The sequence below is a fragment of the Ambystoma mexicanum genome, chromosome 3p (assembly GCF_040938575.1).
Source record: "Ambystoma mexicanum isolate Mex_15411 chromosome 3p, UKY_AmexF1_1, whole genome shotgun sequence".
NCBI classification, from domain to species: Eukaryota; Metazoa; Chordata; class Amphibia; order Caudata; family Ambystomatidae; genus Ambystoma; species Ambystoma mexicanum.
Window position 1 is genome coordinate 1,163,019,233 of NC_090925.1, and position 18,694 is coordinate 1,163,037,926.

Consider the following 18,694-nt stretch of genomic DNA (forward strand, 5'->3'; position numbering starts at 1 on the left):
AGGTGATGCGCAGGGTTCGGAAGACGGACTGGACCGAGCCCCCAAATCTGGCTTATCTGGCTCGCAGAAGTATCCTTCTGTAGGCGAAAATAGGGGATTAACTGTCTGCGGGGTAATGCAATCGGCCTCCCACTTTCCCCTCTCACCCTCCTCGAAACCCTTCTGTGATTCCCCGTAGCGTCTCACCTTAGGGTCTGGAAGGACGAGCTCTCCATCCTGCTTCTGATGCAGGGGCGCGTTGGTATCCAGTTACTTCACTGGATTTTCGGATTGGTGAGAACGAAACTTGCTTGGCTTCCAGGTAAGTTTTTTGATAAGAGGTTCCCCTTGTGTCCATGCATTAATGTACTAATGCTAGTGTCTTTTTCCCCATAGGTGCCGGGGTACGGAATGCCGGGGAACAGGCACCGACCCGAGATGAGAGGTGAAATCCTTGTAGAAATCAGGTAAGTCTTTAATGAGTTTTTTGGTAATGTCTTTTCATTCGCTCATTAACGCTGATGTCTTTTTTTTCCCCATAGGGGCCGGGGTCCGGAAATGCCAGGATGCGGCGCGGACCCGAAATGAAGAGGGAATGAATCAACAGGTAAGTCTTAACATGGAGATTTAGCTTTCCTTATTCCCTTCTCTCTCTCACCTTTTGTTCTTGCCTTTTTCTCCCTAGGCGCTGGGGCGTGACTGCAAATCCGGATGATCGCTGCTGAACATGGAGGCGCCCTGTAAAGGTGAGTGGAATGCGGCGCTGCAGCGATCGACGCGATGAGCTTTTAAATAAAAGTCTTCCTTTTCAGGATTGTCGGCGAGATGTCTCCGGGATGCGGATTTAGCAGGTAAGGACTTTTCCTTCTTCTGTTCTCTTCTCTTCCTTTGCAGGTGATCCAGGATGCTGGCAGGCGTGGCAGAAGTCAGGATGCAGGAGCAGACACGGTGAGCGTCCAGCTGCTAGATGCAGAACAACGCGAAGCATGTGTGGCTGTTCGGGTGGGGTTTAAATAGCCTTGGAAGAAGTTCCAGGTATGTATCCTTCCTCCAATCAGGTATGTATCCTTCCCCGACCACGCCCGGATGGTAAATTAGTCCCACAGGTAAAGTAGTTCCTTTCAGGCCTCAAGGAGGCCGGGATCCTGCAGCATGGTCTGCATCAGGTAAGTGCACCCAAGCACTCCCATAATGAGCCTGGCGCCATAGGCGCCAGGACACTGTTCAAAGGGCCCCTATATGGGGTTGCTGGGTCTTTCCTTGGGGACTGGATGTCCGCTTCCGGGGACGCAGGGCTTGAACCGGCTCCCCGGGAGCGGGCATCATGACATCTCTCCACATCAACATTCTGGAGCTCCGAGCAGTGTTCTGGGCTCTCAAGTCGTTCCTCCCGTCCCTCAAGGGCAAAGTGGTGAGGATCTTCACCGACAACACCACCACAATGTTCTATATACGGAAGCAAGGAGGCACCAGATCCCCAGCCCTATCCAAGGAGGCCCAGGATCTGTGGCACTGGGCCGTCGCCCAGGGGATATTTCTGGTTCCCGTCCACCTGGCAGGAATAAAAAACACCATCGCGGACTCACTCAGCAGGGAGCTGCGCTCGTGCCACGAGTGGGAACTGCGCCAGGACCAAGTTGATCAACTCTTCCAATAATGGGGCAAACCCGAGATCGACATGTTTGCGACGGCGACGAACTCCAAGTGCCAGAGGTTCGCCAGCAGGTTCCCACAGCCGAGGAGCATGGGCGATGCTTTCTCGTTCCCTTTGGACAGCCTGTTTCTATACGTGTTCCCTCCGTTGCCGTTGCTGCTCCGCCTCATCAACCAGCTCAAGAAGTCCAGGTGCAGGATGATCCTCGTCGCACTGGCGTGGCTGAGGCAGATCAGGTTCCCGGACCTTCTGGACTTGTCAACGTCCCCACCAGTCAAGCTGCCGGCGGACGTAGATCTTCTCTCCATGGAAGGAGGCGCCATTCTCCATCAGGACCCACAGTCGCTGAACTTGCAGGCCTGGCTCCTGCAGCACTAGGGTTTGGAGGGTACGATATCCCGGCTGATTGCAGAGAGGTTCTTGCAAAGGCCAGGGCGTCCTCGACTCTCAAGTGTTACGGTCATAAGTGGAAGAGGTTCTCTGTCTGGTGCCGTGCACAGAAGATTAACCCTCTGCGGATTACGGCCCCTCAAGTGCTGCCGTACCTACTGTCGCTAGCCAAAGCTGGACTGGCTCACGCCTCCATAAAAATAGATCTGGCTGCCATCTCCCGATATACCAGGACTACGGGATGGGCGTCCTTGTGGTCTCATCGCCTGGTAAAGGAATTTATCAAGGGACTATTCCGATCATTCCCGCCGGTGAAGGCCCCTGCCCCGGCGTGGGAGCTTAATGTGGTGCTGACCAGGCTCATGGGAGCCCCATTCGAGCCTATGCATTTAGCGCCTTTGAAGTTCCTGTCATGGAAGACAGCGTTCCTCGTGGCCATCACCTCTGCACGACGAGTGGGAGAGATTCAGGCCCTATCTTACAAGCCTCCATACTTGACTTTTCATGACACGCGGGTAGTGCTGAGGACGCACCCCTCCTTCATGCCCAAGGTGCCGTCGGACTTCCACCTCAACGAGCCCTTGGTGTTACCAGTTTTCTTCCCATCACCTTCGACGCCGGCGGAGAGGACTTTGCACTCGCTGGATGTAGCTAGAGCGCTAAAGTTCTACGTGGACCGCACGAAGAGTTTTCGGAAGACGTCGCAACTGTTTGTGAACTTTGGGTCTGTGAATCAAGGGAAGGCTCTCTCGAAGACTTCCATTTCCAGATGGCTCTCCGGCTGCATCATGTATTGTCACCGGTTGGCAAACCGACCGCTGCCCGGCCGTCCGAGAGCCCATTCGACCAGACCGATCGCTGCTACCACGGCGTTCCTGTCTGGTGTGCCCCTGCTGGACATCTGCAGGGCTGCTACGTGGAGGTCGACCGACACCTTCACAAGATTCTACTGCGTCGATCGGGACTCCAGGGAGGAGTCCAGGGTTGGTCAAGCATTGCTGCGCGACCTGTTCGCTTAAGGTGAGCCTGGTGAGGAGGTAAGAGATGCTTAATGTTGAGTTTTGGTATTGCTTAATGTTGAGTCTGTTGCCACCTCCCGTGGTTGTGCATGTGTATACTGCTATGTATTCTTTTATTCATGAGCATGTGAATCCATGCCAGACCCCATGCTGGAGAAGGAACAAGTTACTTACCTGTAACTGTTGTTCTCCAGCATGGGGTCTGGCATGGATTCACATGCAAACCCTCCCTCCAACCCCTCTGCAGCTCTTCTCTTGGTCCTCCTGCCACTTTATGTGCTACCAAATCTGGAGATGGCTGCCAGAGGAGGGGCTTAGGTAGAGGGCAGTCATTGGCTGGGGGCAGTATGACCCAGAGACCAGTGATTAGTTATTAGTAGAAAGACAGTTCAGAAAGGAAACTGAAACTGATTTATTTCTTTACCGAGGATTCCCAGCCTGACGACGGGGAATATTCATGAGCATGTGAATCCATGCTAGACCCATGCTGGAGAACAACAGTTACAGGTAAGTAACTTGTTCCTTTCTAGTTAATCACTGACCTTGGTTGTTGGAAATGGACTGAAGGGTGAGCCTCGTTGCAGTCCATGGGAAGACTGGCTAATGTCATGCATTCACAATTCTATGTTCATTCATCCCCAGATCTTTTTCTTTGCTGAGGTTTTTGCTGACATTGTTTCGCCAAAAAAACTGATCAAATTTATTTTTATTTTTGTATTTGTCGGGGTTACCCCATCGCCCCCTCCCTTTTATTTATTCTCTATCCTCCCACCATCCCTACCCCTTATATGCCCTTGTGCCCCCTGCCATCCCTATTTTTCGTTTTTTTTTCGGCAAAAAACTATGCGGAAAAAAAAGGGCGATGAATGAACATTGTACAGCATTCACTGGCTCTTGCATAAACATAGAAAAATGTCTTGGTGCTACAAAAAAGTGTTTCGGTCTCGTCGCAAAGCAAAATGTCCCAAAGGTATAGAGGCAAGGGGACTCTGGACTAGGAATATATCAGTCACTATGGTGAGTAACTTTTTCTATCTTCACCTGGCATTTATTGTTCATTGTGAAGCTTGAATAGGTAGAAGCCTGTTCCAGACAATAAATGTCCTACTGTGAGAAGCACATGGCCTCCTAAAGCCACCATTCACCTGAATATATTACTTCAAATGCCATTTAAACTTCCTGGATTATTTGTTAGATTTGGAGTGTGGTTTATTGCATCATTTTTGTTTTTCTAGTTATTTTTCTAGTTTAGTGGTACAGGCCAATGTACTGTAAACCCTTCAGCTTACCTTCCTACCTCTTCAATTGCACTTATGTATTTTCTTCCATGAACGTATGTTCAAAATGGAGGGGTGGGCAAGATCTGTACACCCTTCATGCCCCCAGCACCCTTCCATCCCTCTTTAGCCCTCCCTATTATACAAACCATACTGCTCTTAGAAGGAAGTGTTTTTATTTGTTTTGAGCTATCCAATAATTTCATTTAACTATTGTGATGAATCCTGGGATTCTGTCACTTCTCCCCAAGGGTGGAGCCTTTCATTGTGAAGCAAGGAGGTGAGCCCGCTCCCCAATACCCTTGCTAGGGGTAGAGGCAAGCGAGACCTCACCGGCAGAGATTCCCCCTCTGGGGACAAGGACTCGCGTTCTAATGAGGAACTCCCTAAGCAACATATTATTAAGAACAAACCATAATGTTATTGTCTTCCAAATACTCTAATTGTGCCTGTGAATGAAAACATATATTGTACTGGCATGAAGTAAACCTCTGGAAGAATACAGAGTATGAATCAAGAAGGACTTTGACAGTGCGCCAGGCAAGTCACCCGCTAGCACCATTAAAGTTAGAGGCAGAGACATTGTGAGAGAGAGAACCCACGAGTTTCAAATCTGCTCACTTGGGTACGCCGAAGGAAACTTGTACGTGCGCCATCCGATGCTAAAAGGAAGGCCAGGTGCAGCTTTTGACATCCGGCGTTGGAGAAGACGCGAGAAACCGAGGTGGACGCACGGCGTCCTGAGCAAGAGATGAGTGGGTCCCTGAACAACGCAGATACCACTTCCATTGAGGTATCGCAGAGCAAAGCAACCGAAGAAAAAACGGAGAAACCATATGTGAGACCACAGAACAAACAAAAAGCCAACCTGATGAGTGAAAGAGAGGGTCCCAACCTGTTAGAAACCCTAGTGACATTAGCCCAGAACAATCAAGCTAACAGGTAAAGTGGGAGACCCGGGGGGAGACTGAAGATCCTTACAGGAACGCTTCTACTCGTCCCAGTCGAGATATTGCATTAAGAGTGAATAGAGAGTATCAATATTGGAACCATCTACTTTTCCCTGTCGAAATAAAGCTTGGACATTGAATAAAGGGAACATCTTAAATCTGACTAAAGACAAAGGAATAAACTTGCCCAGTGAAAGGAAAGGGATAAACACAACTAGAATAAGACTTTTGGAGTAAGCTGCCGCTCTCGATGGCTGGAAGGCGGGCCTCCTCAAGATGGTGGCACTACCCCGCCTACTACACAACTTCCCCAATGTCCCATTCAATGTCCCCCCCTCTCATTCTTCAGAGACATTGACAAACTTTGCAGAAGATTCCTTTGGCAGGGGGGCAGAAATAGGGTGGCGTTGGAGACACTACAGAGACCCTACGACATGGGAGGAATGAAAGTTCCCAACTTTGAACTATACTACCTGGCAAGTCAGCTCAGGCATGTGGTGCGTTGGATGGCTGATGAGACTACACTAGACACCCGACTCCTCCAGCCGGCTCTGCCTCGGCTGTTACTCGGGGACTTACTTTGGGTCAAGGCGGAGATGCTACAAAACATCCCATACCTGGCCAAATTGGGGACCCAGATTTGGAAACGTGCATGTAAGACAGTGGGGATAGTGGACCTGTATTCCCCACAAATCCCCATAGCAGCAATCATGGCGAACAGCTCATGGGGACAAATGGAAACACGTACCCAGTGGGAGCCCTACAGTGTGGCTACACTGGGAGACCTGGTTCAGGAACAGGAGATCTTAACGTTCGCCGAACTCAGTGAGGCTACAGGGCTACCTGCTGGTCAGTTCTTGCTCCACAGGGCGGTGGTGCGGGAGTGAAGGACAGGTGGCCTGGGGTCACCAACCTAGAAACGGAGCAAGAAATCATAGAAATAATGTTAAACACAGCCGAAGGGGGCCACAAAACCTTACGTCTCTACGAAGCATTGATGCAGGGTACGACCAGAAATGAGCTCAAATGTAGGGCAAAGTGGGAAAACGAACTGGGCCTAGAATTTGAAGACCAAGAATGGGGGAAAATAACCCATAATAAAATCTCTAGAAATGCTCGCTTACAACTTATCCAACTTTACATCACCAACAGAGCATACCTCACAGCAGAAGCCATATCCAGGTTCAAGGGCGCAGGAACCCAAGTATGCCCAAAATGCAATGAGCTCAAGGCAGGAATGACCCACATGTTCTGGGGTTGCCCTGTGATAAAAGGTTTTTGGGCTCAGGTGGAGGCAAGAGTGGCGAGAGCGGGCATCGAAGTGGAAGTGCAAACGCCAGCGGCCTGCATCTTGGGCAGATACAAACACAGCAGAAAAAACAAACCTCTAAACAGGCTAAAGGACCTGATATATATAACGGCGAAGAGAGGTATAGCCATGGGATGGAAGAGCACCAAAAACTTGTGCGAGGCACAGCTCACGAGGTGGATTGCGGCTGAGACTGGTGCATGGGGAAACCCCAATCCAAGAACAGATGATAGACATCAGCGAGGACCTACACTGATGGATAGCGCTAACAGTGCCATTGCTCCACCCCAGGGCGTCAGGCGCTACCTCAGATGAAGCGGATAGTCGGGGCTCGAAAGCTGGCACGAAGAGAACTGATATGTAGATTGTGGTCTTGGTGGAGGGTGGGGAGGGAGGGATGGGATGGGAATGCACGTTGCATTGACAATGTTATAAGTTTGATTACAATTGTTAAAACCAATAAAGAAATAAAAATAAAAAAAGCACAACTAGAATAAGACCATAAGAGAACAAGAAGGAAAGAAAGAGTTATCAAGTGAAAGAGACTGTTCAAAGCTTGAAGAACCCAGTATGATAACTGTTTGGTTTAAAAGTAGTTACTAAGAACTGCCTAAAGATACTTTATTGAACCAAACTTGATGAACCAGCTCACAGGAGAAGGTATTAGCATATTTGTTTGTTTTTATTTGGCCGAATGGTACATTTGACTGACTTTGGCCTGTACCATTCGACCGAATAAAAACAAACAATTGGGCTAATACATACCGAACTTGTGGAACGGGGGTTGCATGGGTGTCCCCCACTCTCTATGATCCCCTGCTTCCTCAATATTGGAGGCGGGGGACTGGGAAAAAAAGAAAGAAAAGGGGACCCTGCGTTAGAGGGACGGATCTGAAACCACGTGAGAGGGACGGATCTGACGCCACAAGGCTGAAGTGGACCAGGTGGCGAGCAAACAGGTAAGTATGGGTGGGGGGTGTGGGTGGTGGTGTTTGATCATCTGAGAATTGATTGCATGCAGGCTGTTTTTTATTCGAACTGTTTGCCACGATCAATTCTCACACAAGCAAACACCCCCGAACCCAGGAGAAGGGAGCCATACTCCTGTGATTTTATTGATCTAATAGTGGTAGGGTTACGACATGCTAGTTTGGACAGTGGACTGATCTTGATTTGGACCCGTGAATGACTGACGAGAACCTTCATTTTGTTAGCTAGGGAACACCCTTAGCAAAGGGAAAGATAGGTGTTTTCATCTTTCATTTAATAAATATCAGAAGTGAGATGGAAAATCGGAGTGCGTGTACTTCATCTGACCCGCCACACTATGCTATGATTTAAAACAATATATATTAAAGGAAGGTTATTTTCCCCCCTTCTACATTTCCAGCTTTATTTCAGTATAATGTATTTTTGCTAGAATGGCTGGTGTTCCCCGTACTGTGGTACTTCACCTAGCCCTGGATCGATCAGTGAATGAGTGTGCTGACTCTGGCGTGGATAACTGGCCCCAAGTGGGCTTCGTTTAAACCCATTGATATTCGTTTGTGCAAGCTCTTTTCTAATATTAATTGGGTTTCACGGTTTCATTCAACATTGTTTTCCTTGGTCAAAATCTTTCATGCTAATTTGCAATGTTAGGGAGCTAAACCTCTGATTGCTCTTGATCGCTTGTTTATCATGCTTAGATCTCAGATTCCTTCAATTATCTCCTCACAAGAGAATATTGGTGGTTTTCGATGCTGTGTTTGTGTTATATGCTTTGGTTGCAATGCCTCACTTCAGCACACATCATGGCTTTTAGAGGTGGCATTAAAGTTTGAGAGAAAACTATATGGAAAATGTAGGTGGGCGTGGAGTTTTTCTCTTACATTTGTGGAGGGGTTAAAAAAAAAAGGCCAAATATTGATAATTAGGTTAATTGTGGTCATGAGGCAGCTTGTGGTGTAATAAATAACCAGAACAAAAATTGCGTTCAGCTACTTCATTTCTAAGCAATGTTGCATCTCCGAGCACGAACAGGAAATAAAATACTTGGCTTCCCTTTCTTGCCCTTCTTCTGAAGTCTTTTGTAGAGAAGATGTGAAGACGAGTAGTATCGATGTATTAATTTCATTAGGATCATTTGTCCTAATATCGCTATTTATAAACCGTGTAATGTTAAGCTATCAGAATATAAAGTCTGCCAATGGTTGTTTTTTGTACTCCTCTGTCTATTTCTTTTATATCAATAGATGCAAAACATATATTTGACAAATGTATATCTGGAAAAAATAAAGTTGTAGGGTGATAAGCCGCCATTATTTTGCATCCTATTTGTATTTATTTGTATTTATTGTTTTATATAGCACCTTAATCCAAGGCACTTTACAGTTAACAAAAACACATTAACATGGAACAGTAGAAGCAAAAACATAAATGCATCCACATGTATAAAAAACTGAAAAGTAAAATTTTGAAAGTGCATTTTTTCTTTTTTGACTATACAAATGTAACATTAAAAAGGGAATTAAACTGAAGTACAACGGGTGAGGCTTACAACATCTCCCATCACCCCAGTAAAGCAACTAAAAAGCTGGAAATTAAAAAAAACGACTTTTCTACTTTTAAAAGACCGATGGCAGGCTTGGCACAAAAATATTGACAGTTTCCTAGGTTTTAATTTGCATGTTTACCCTCATTTTCAGCTTCAATGGAAAAGCACACATAAGCTAATGTGTTCTCTTCTCTTTGGCTAACATTAAGCAGATTTTTATTTTCTCATATGCCAAATTAGTTAAAAAAAAAAAAAAAAAACCCGTGCACAGTTCTTTCATTTGAAATTACTTCAGTGCTGCACAAAATGGAATACTTTGTAAATCCTGGTAAGCAGAAGTACTAAAAAAAGATGCTCCTGGTTGGTTTTCAACATCTTCAAAGCTTTTTATCTGCCAGTTTGTCAGTTTTGAAGGTCAGTGCTAAATTATGGCTTCACCTTACCTTGCAGTTATTTACCGTTTGATGAAATGCTAAATATCACATTCAGCCGCCCAAACTCTTTATGCGTTACTCAGCTCAGTACAAAATCATAGTAACATAACATAACTTCCAAGACCTTATTTTGAACTCCTTTTTGCAGATATGACTTCTCTCGCTATTAAAACAACTAGCCTCGTTGAGTGATGTGGCTTGCATCACCCAACTCTGCTTAGAAATAAATTACTATTCACAAAAGCATTTGGCTACAGGTGCCGCAAAGCCTCATCTATTTTAACAGAAAACGAATGCTATGAGTGTGTGGAGGAGGGAATGGTTTTCTCAGATTCATATTGTGCCAGTGCTTTAGCCCTGTCCCCTCTTTGCACTCGTGTGTTTCCCAGCATTTTTGGCCCATGTCACAAGATGTAGGCAACTTCTACCATTGGCTCTTACAAGGTCATTCATATTTAGCAAGTCCATGATACTGAATTAAGGGTATCCAGTGAAAATGTTGCCAGGAGTCTGTGAAAAAGTGGTGGTGAAAATACCTCTGCAGTTAAAAAGTGGCAAGCATTATGTAGTCAAAAATGCAGTTGAAAAGTAGCCAAAAATGTATTGCTGCTAGGGTAATTATTAGGGTTAAGGAGGGTTTTGTGGGCTTGGGATTGCCTGGTTTAGGGTTAAAATTGTGGTTCGAGTAAGGATAGGGGTAAGGGTTAGAGTAAAGAATTTGATTAGAATTAGGCTGAGATTTAGGGTGGATGTTCAGCAGGGTTTGAAATTAAGATTCAATGAGCAGCAGCTAAAACCAGTTCCTGAGTTCCTGGGTGTCGGGTATTACCCAATAGGCAGGAGCAACCACTGGGGAACCAGGAGCGTGTGTACCCAGCGCACCGTAAATCTAACTTCCACATGAGATTGTGCATCTCACGTGGAAGTTAGATTTACGGTGCGCTTTAACTTTTTGTATGATTCTTTATATTTAAATGTGTACTAGATGTGCCCTAATTCTTCTTTATAAGCATTCTCAAATACTCAGCTAACCAGGCTCTCCTAGGGTAGAAGTAGGAGCTAAATAGCTAACAGCTCCCCTCAATTTCGAACCCTGTCCTGCAGGGCTGGTGATGCTATGGCTTGGTTAGTTGTTAGGATAGATCCAGGGTAAGAGTTGGGATAGGGGCTATGGTAAGGCCAGGGCTAAAAGAGTAATAGTTTGGGTATGTGTTAAAGAAAGGGATAGGGAAGTTGTGGAGTGCTGGTGATGTAGGATATGGGTTAGACTAGACCCTGTAGTTAGAGCAAAGTAACCCTGGCTTTGTAACCAATGCCTGGCAACTCTCGCCCACTGCATTGCCATTTTCTGCTCAAATTTCCAGTGCTATGCTGACACAACTCATTTTCAGGCTGCCCTCGGCCACCTCCTCTCCCTCTCTCATCTCCGATTGCCTTACTGCCATTCAAGATTGGTGTGCCGCCAATGATCTTTGTTTGAATGCCAGCAAGACAAAGATCCTTCTCATCGGCACACCTTCACCATCCTTTTCCCTCACTCTCTGGCCAGCCTCCCTTGGCCCTCCTCCTACCCCCACCTGCGAGGCTAAGAACCTTGGGGTCATCTTGGACTCCACACTTTCCTTCTCTGCCCACATCTCTGAGGTCTCTAAAAAGTCAAACTTCCTACTGCAGCTTCTCAGAGGTACTCTGCCTTTCCTCTCCTTCCCCCCAGAAGGTCACTGTTTCCCAAGCTCTGGTTCTCTCTAGGTTGGACTATTGTAATAGCCTCTTTCTAAAATGACCTGCCTTTACTGTCCGCCCTCTGCAACTAATCCAGAACAGGACTGCGAGACGTGTCCTTGGCCTCAAGCCCTGGGATCGTATCTCTCCAGTTCTGAAATCTCTCCATTGTCTCCCAGTGGATGCAAGGATTACATTCAAAACCCTCTGCATTATCCACAAGGCTTACTGGGGCATGGGTCCAAAATATCTTCAGCTATCCCTCTGCCAATACCTCCCCTTGCGAGCTCTTTGCTCCTTGCTCCTCTACCTCCAACTCCCTCAGGGTCAGTCGTTTTTCAAAGAAACGAGCAGGGGGTAGATCTCTGTCCTCGGCTGGGGCCTCCATCTGGAATACCCTCCCTGCCACTCTAAAATGTGAGGATAACCATCTCCGGTTCCAGAAGCACCTCAAGACTCTCCTCTTTGCTTCTGCCTTTGCTCCCCTTCTCCTCTGCTGATCTGTTCTCTTGGCACTGTGCACCTGGCCACCCTCTGTCCCCTGAGCCCAGGTACCTGCTCAGCTTGCCACCCTCCTGCACTGCATGCTGGCCACCCCTCGCACTGGGGTCTGTATCTGTAGCCATACAGTCCCCCACATCCCATTTCTTCTTTTTCTGCACGTATCAGACTTACCCAGTCTGTTGCCGTAAACACAGCACTTGCCACTTGCTCACTGCACTACCACTGTGTATTGCCTCAATTATCTATTTATTTTTATTTATTATTTATCTGTTTCTCCTCTGCCCCGCACTCTCCACTCTCCCCCTTCCATGCACTTTTCCCCTTTCCCTTTCCCACGCACTTGCGCGTTCTCAATGTCACTGGGCCTAGTAAAATCGTTGTTGTGTTCTCCAATGTTCCCCTCCCTTGCCTTGTCGCGCTCTGAAACACGTGCATGAGCATAATACAAATAAAATATATCATATCATATCATTAGGGTAGTTGTTAAAGTTGCAGTTCGGTTGAGGCTAAGGTTAGGTGTAGAGCACAGGTTTGGGATGGGGCAAGGGCTATGTCATTTGTGTCAAGCTTGTGGTGAGGTTGGAATTGGGTTCACATTTCATTTTCTATTTATTTTGTATTGATTAATGTGCAAACAAAATGAAGGGTTGGTATTCTCTAAGAGTTCAGGGTAGTAGAAAGTAATTGGAATTAGGGGAAGGTTTAGGAACGGAGTTAGGGTGAGTGTGGAAGTTTTCTTAAAGGTTTGAGTCATTGTTAGGGTTACAGCCTTGTACTTTATGTATTTAAAATAGGTTTTTGGCGATCTTATTACTAGCAACATTTTCACATTTTGCATTGATTGTATTGAATTACTACATTTTTGTAACCCACTTTCTGCTGGCTACATTTTACATGACTACATTTTGCTGGGCACATATTCATATAGAATCGAATAAAGTTTTGTTTCTGTATTTAACCTTGTATCTGCTGGCTTGTCTCACCTTTATTTAGATCTTTTGAACAGGCTACAAATGTGTTACAAGTTGACGTTGCTGTTTCATAAATCTACCTTTTTATTGCTTCTTTGTAGATGGCACTGTATTGACCTTTCTAATGGCCTTCAGTGATAATAAAACATGCATCTAGCATCTTGGTGCCATGCGAGGTATGAAACTTGTATTTCCCATTTTTACCAAATGTACTTGAAAACTGTTGTGGCGCATAAGATTGCAAAGCGCTGGTGTTGAATTAAACTGATTGCTCAGTAATATTAGGGACACCGAATGGGGCTGATTGTTTACTTTAAAAATATGACTTGTTCGGTTGTAGTTCGTTCTATATTAGAGAAACCTAGGAAAAGAAACATTCAAATAAGAAATCTGTCATTCGACACTGAAGATAAGCCACATTTACTATATAAGAGCCCCCACTTACTCCAACTTAAAACAAGCCTTGCCAAATCCTACTTTTTTAGCTTTTATCTACACATGGGACATGCATTTGCCATGCACTGCTATACTACTACTACCTTGACTGTAAGATGGAAACAGCTGGCAAATGGTGTGAGTACCTGGGCATATGATGGCAATGCCTGGCAAACGCCTTCAATATGCCTGTACAAGTGGCAAGTGTTGGCTTTGCCAAACTTTTTTTTTTCAGGGATGTGGTGCAAGGATCAGCTGTGAGGGGACACCGATTATAGTACCCAAAAAGGACGCTAGCACTAAACAAATCCAGGCATAGAGTGGGAGGGGCAATGATTGTCTTGTTTTTTCCTTTTCACCCCCTGTTTATTTCTCTATATAATGGAAAGACAGAGTTTGGAGGGATAAGAAAATTGGGCAGGGCTTGATTGCCTAACCATACCTCCTTGTTTTTGAGGTTCCACAAATAATTTTGTCTTTAATAGAATTATTTTTTTTTTTCTCAAAGGAGTGAAAATGTGGTTGTGTTGTATTTTATATGTTATATTATAATGATTGGTAAAATCATTTTTTGTAAAGGTCAAATTTGATCAAAACAAATAAAAAAGAAAAATAGTACCCAAAAAGGTAGTTCGATACAGACCCAAATTGAGCTATCAGCACACATTGTTTTCCCGCCTTTGGGATTTTAAGTAGCCCAGTGTGTGTTTCACTATTATTCAAGACACAATCAAAGGTATGCCCTTTGGTGCCCATAGATCTCTAAAGTAGATACATTAACCCACTGGGGCCGTATAGGAGGACAGCTGAAGTTCAAGTCTCAGAATTCAAAGAGCTGTTGGCTTAAAAGACAGAACCGCCTCAAGGTTGGCAATTATGTATCTTTGTTGGCCATTTGACAAGTAATTCCTCTACCAAACTTGGCCAAATTGTGACGTTGTGGAAAAATAAACATGCCTAACCTACATATTTAGAGCTCTACATAATTTAAAAAGTAACAGAGAAATCTACATTTTTATCACTGCTTTTTGGAGTAAATCCTTCATTTGAAGTCTATGTACACACATTTAGCCTCACGATAACTAGTAAGGGACTTTGGATGATAGTTTTACGAGCAGTTAACACTGATGTTCTTTTATTACTATTAGTGCCTTTGACTAAACTATGTTTTTTATACATTGAAATGCTGGATTCTCATTGGAAGGGGAAGGGAGACATTATTTAGACTCATCAAATTGCACTGAAAAAGTTGAACAATCTTGTCTGACAACGATTGCCATGTAACAAACACTAGGAACCACCTTTTACTCTGCAAAATGTTTTTTTTTCTTTTCTTTAAAAAAAACAAAGGTAATTATCTGAGTTCAATGGACATGGCAGATTCGCTTGTTGCAGTTAAGTCTCCCTTACCCAATAGCTCGTTGTGCATGCATGACCCTAATGGTGAAACTTAAAGAAACGAAACATGTCAATAGTTCTAGAGGGTTTACAGTTTTTCTAACAATAAGAACCTCGAGTAACAAACACAGGTGAACATTTGGGAGGCGGAGAAGAAGGAAGGAGAAAGGATTTAAGGTTTGACTTCTTACGAGGGAAGGGTGCAATTAGTGGTGGCAGTTGAACGAGGCAGAAATGAGGGGGAATTATTACCATGCCGCAGAATGGTTTGAAAAAAAATGTATCGGCAGGCAAACAGCACACTTGAACAATTCCATAGGAGCAGAATTGAATTTCCATCGACTTGATTCACTGTGTTATCCCATGTAAAACAAATTGCTCAGGGTACAAACACAGCAGTGTTCTGGAGTTTACACTTTGTTCAAAAAGAGAAAGAAAAGAATAACATCATGGAACCAGTCACTACCGAATGAATATGAAAAACAGTTATGAGTAGCTCTGTATTCATTGAAACAAAAACAGCTTTTCATGCTGCCAATGACTATTAGCCAGTGGACTCCGGTCATGTTACAATCTGAACTAGTCCTGGCATTTTTGACAGCAGTGCTTTACGTTCTGGGAATAGATGCATATTTATGAACACAGCAGGAGTACGAATTCCAGAATACAAATTGGATGTGAAAAGTAAGGACTGGTCCGGGGGCAGCATTGTTAGTTGATAAGTATTTCCTCCCTACAATAATTAGGTGGTCTTGCGTTGTGTAAAATAAGACATGCCTAATCATTTTGTAGCTGTAAAAATGAGGAAAAGAAATGGTGAAATCTATACATGTTGTACAACAAAAACGTATAGCCTTATAGACTGAGGAAGGGGTCATTATCGCAGGATAATGAGCAACCACTGGGGGCCATAAATTGGGGAAGGATCATTATCCCCAGCAATAATTAACCCTTGTGAAGTCTTTCAGGCTATTATCACATTGTGCTAGCAAATCATGTTTTGCAGTTTTGGTGGTGAAGTAGTTTAATAATGAGAAAGTAAATCGATAAACTCACTAAACGAAATGTGGTTTTATTTTGTAGTATTTAACAAGGCCGTATCCATATGTTATAACGCATTTCAATTGCATACTTTGTTAAATTGGAGAGGGTTTAGCATGAGAATGCATTATGGGTTGTGTAAAAGTAAATTGTTTCTCTATAAGAAAGTGAAAACATTTTCCCATGTTTTAGCTTTCTCTTTGCAGACATGGCGGTGAAAAAATAGGCCCTCCTAGAAAGGACGTGTCTTGTTGAAAGACGTCTTGCCTGGAAATTGTATTGTTGTTTCCTTGTCTGCTTTTAAAGTCCGAATAGTCAGACTGCAGTCAATACCGGTAGTTATTGACTGCAGTCTGAACATTCTGATTGGCAGAGAGGAAGTCGATAACAATTTCCATGTGCTGATACGCTTTAAAACGCATGTTGTCTGCATACAGAAGTCACACAAAGTTAGCCAGGTGCCACGGCCACTAATGAGAAGTGTGGTTAGTGAACATTTCGCATACTGTTAATACTGATATTAAGTTGCTGCTTTTGTTCTGACTGAACTCCTGATCTATTATTTTCTTATAAACCTAAGTGATGAAATCTCAGCTAGAGGATGGGGGGAAACTGTACAGGCACATTAAACGTTTGCTAGGTATGTAAAACTGAAGGTAATGGAGTGAAATGTGCTGAACAAATGGCACTGGCCTTTGGACAAAAATCCTTATTTTCTGTAAAATTCCAGCAGCTTATGCGTGACCAGTACAGCAACATCAAACAGTAGCACGCAGTGTGTCCCATTGAACGTTTTTGAAATTTAAAATCATTGCTGGACGACTTTGGCTATAAATAAAGTGGCTGCCGCCAACGTTGTTTAATATATTTCTTATAACATCACGAGCTTTACAGATGTACAGCTGCTATTAAGCCATTACCTTTCAGAAGACAGCCCGATAACAGCTCACAGTTTAACATTAACTGTTTGACGGAGCTAGCTCAATTAGCTGTCAGGACGGTGTGTTTTGGGCACAGTTGGTGGATCGTGTCTCAGAATGGGGATTAGCATGAGTGGGCATGGAATTAGGCCCTTGGAGGGCGATAGGGCCACCGTATCACTTGGAGCAAGGAATGAACCAGGACTAAAACCCAGGGCGGATTTCAAATCGTGAGCTAAACGACACTTATTTGGGCAAAGAAGCAAGCTCTGTGCTATATACCTCTGACTGTGTTTTGGGCAAAAAAGGAAGCTGGATTCCAAGTCTACGTGATTTGGGCGATGAATGGCTGAGCTCTGTATCAATGTTACTTTTTTTGTGTTTGTATTTTTGAAAGCTTTATTTCGGTTAAAAGAAACTATAAACGCAATCTACAAAAGAAAACAATAACCTGATGTAATACAATGTACCATTACAATGCAGCCCAGAAAATATGGCCGTGGCGGCCTGATAGAAGACGGAGGCGGAGGCCCTGCATTCGAGAACTTGTAGGTGGCAGCGCGGCTCCCTTTGGTTGATTGACAGATACAGCGCCGCTTGGTGCCCCCACATATCCATGAAGGGCTCTTGCCTGGTGGGTGAGCAGCACATCGGAGCAGGAACACTGGGCCCTATGCAGAGGTGAATTCGTGGGCGGCCTCTAGGCGGGTGTTGGAGTGAGGAAAAAGTTTACACGACGACCGTATGGGACCCTCCCTGCCCTTTGGTCCAGCAATTCACTCAGTATAAGGCCACCTACAGTACGGGGATGCACCCCTCCCTGCCAGGACGCAGAGTCTTGCTACGTAAATGCACTATATTATTCACTTGACTTGTTACTACTTTGTTCTCATGCATAGAGGCGGGATAAGGTGTAAAAGAGACTGCCCAGCAGCCCTACTTAACCGGCAGTGCCTGCGCTTCCACGGATCACTGGCCATACTGCGAGTTATGCCTGCTATGGAAGACGGTCCTTCGGGGCGGGCCATCTAAACGTCTTGGGACGTAACTGGCAACCTGCAGGCGGGTAGGCATCCGCCCTATAACTGCACCAGGATAGAAACCTCCCGCCGCACCCCAGCTGATGCGCACAACAAGCCAGCGAACGGCTGTCAACTGAACATTTGCAAATTGCGGTTGGTCTGCAGAATAATACTATTGCCCTTTAACAGGTCCTGGGAGAGCGAAGCGGGATAGGCAATCCAGGAACTGATATTTGGTCTGGATACAGCGCTATCCCTCACACATTTGTTCCTGCGTGGAGGGCAAAAGTGAGGGTTTACGGAAATAAGTGGCAGTGAGGTGCCAGCCCCCCGTAACACACATCGCTTTACTCTGTCATACGGACGAGCAACAACGATGCAAAGGGGCGATATGCCTAATACAAGAACAAGCAAAAGGGTACCGTAATGGCCGCATTTGCAGGGCAAGCAAAGACACAGAGATCCGGTACAATGGAAAGTGGTTCAGAATGAACAGATCCTGCTGCCCGGGTGGAACTGCCGGAAGACAAGCTGTTGGCCGCAATAGCAGCATTGAGAACTTTCCTAGAACATAAGATCGATGAGGTTAAAATCGACGTGCAATTGCTGCGACACGATAAACGCAGAGGTGCAACTGAAAGAAACTGCCACTACTATTGAGGACTTGGCCGCCAGACTGAAAACGCTCGAGGCCAAAAATCGCTACTTGGAACAGAGAGCAGAAGACGCCGAGGGACGCTCCTGCAGGAATAATGTTCGCGTACTAGGCATTCCAGAAGATACAGAGGGCAGAGATCTGACAACATACATCGAAAACCTGTTCTTACAGGAAGTTAGCGCCAACAAACTGTCACAGAGATTTACTGTAGACAGGGCGCACAAGTCACTCCAGAAAAAGCCCCCACCTCGGTCGTACCCCCGCCCGATTGTTGCCAAAATATTGAATTTCCGTGATAGGAAAGTGTTGCTGCAGTTCTCTAGAGACGGAAGAGAAATAGAGCGGGGTGGTCGAAGGTAGCCATATACCCTGACTATACCCCTCTGGTGCAACAACAACAGAGCAGGTTTGTAGCAGTCAAGGCCAGGCTCCGGAAGAAAGGAATAAGATACATACTCGCCTAAACTGCAAGACT

At 45.1% G+C, this 18,694-nt stretch overlaps 1 protein-coding gene across 11 annotated transcripts in view; it reads left to right on the forward strand.

Annotated features, from left to right (window-relative positions):
• The window catches only part of JADE2 (jade family PHD finger 2), a 1,406,581-nt gene that overhangs the window by 73,913 nt on the left and 1,313,974 nt on the right, over window positions 1-18,694 (forward strand). For 8 of the 11 annotated variants that reach the window (XM_069652559.1, XM_069652566.1, XM_069652563.1 and 5 more), the window contains exon 2: window positions 12,847-12,921. The exons of the other annotated variants lie outside the window; for them this stretch is intronic. The gene's annotated coding sequence lies outside the window, so the exon portion shown is untranslated. The remainder of the gene's footprint in view (window positions 1-12,846; window positions 12,922-18,694) is intronic. 11 annotated transcript variants of the gene reach the window in all.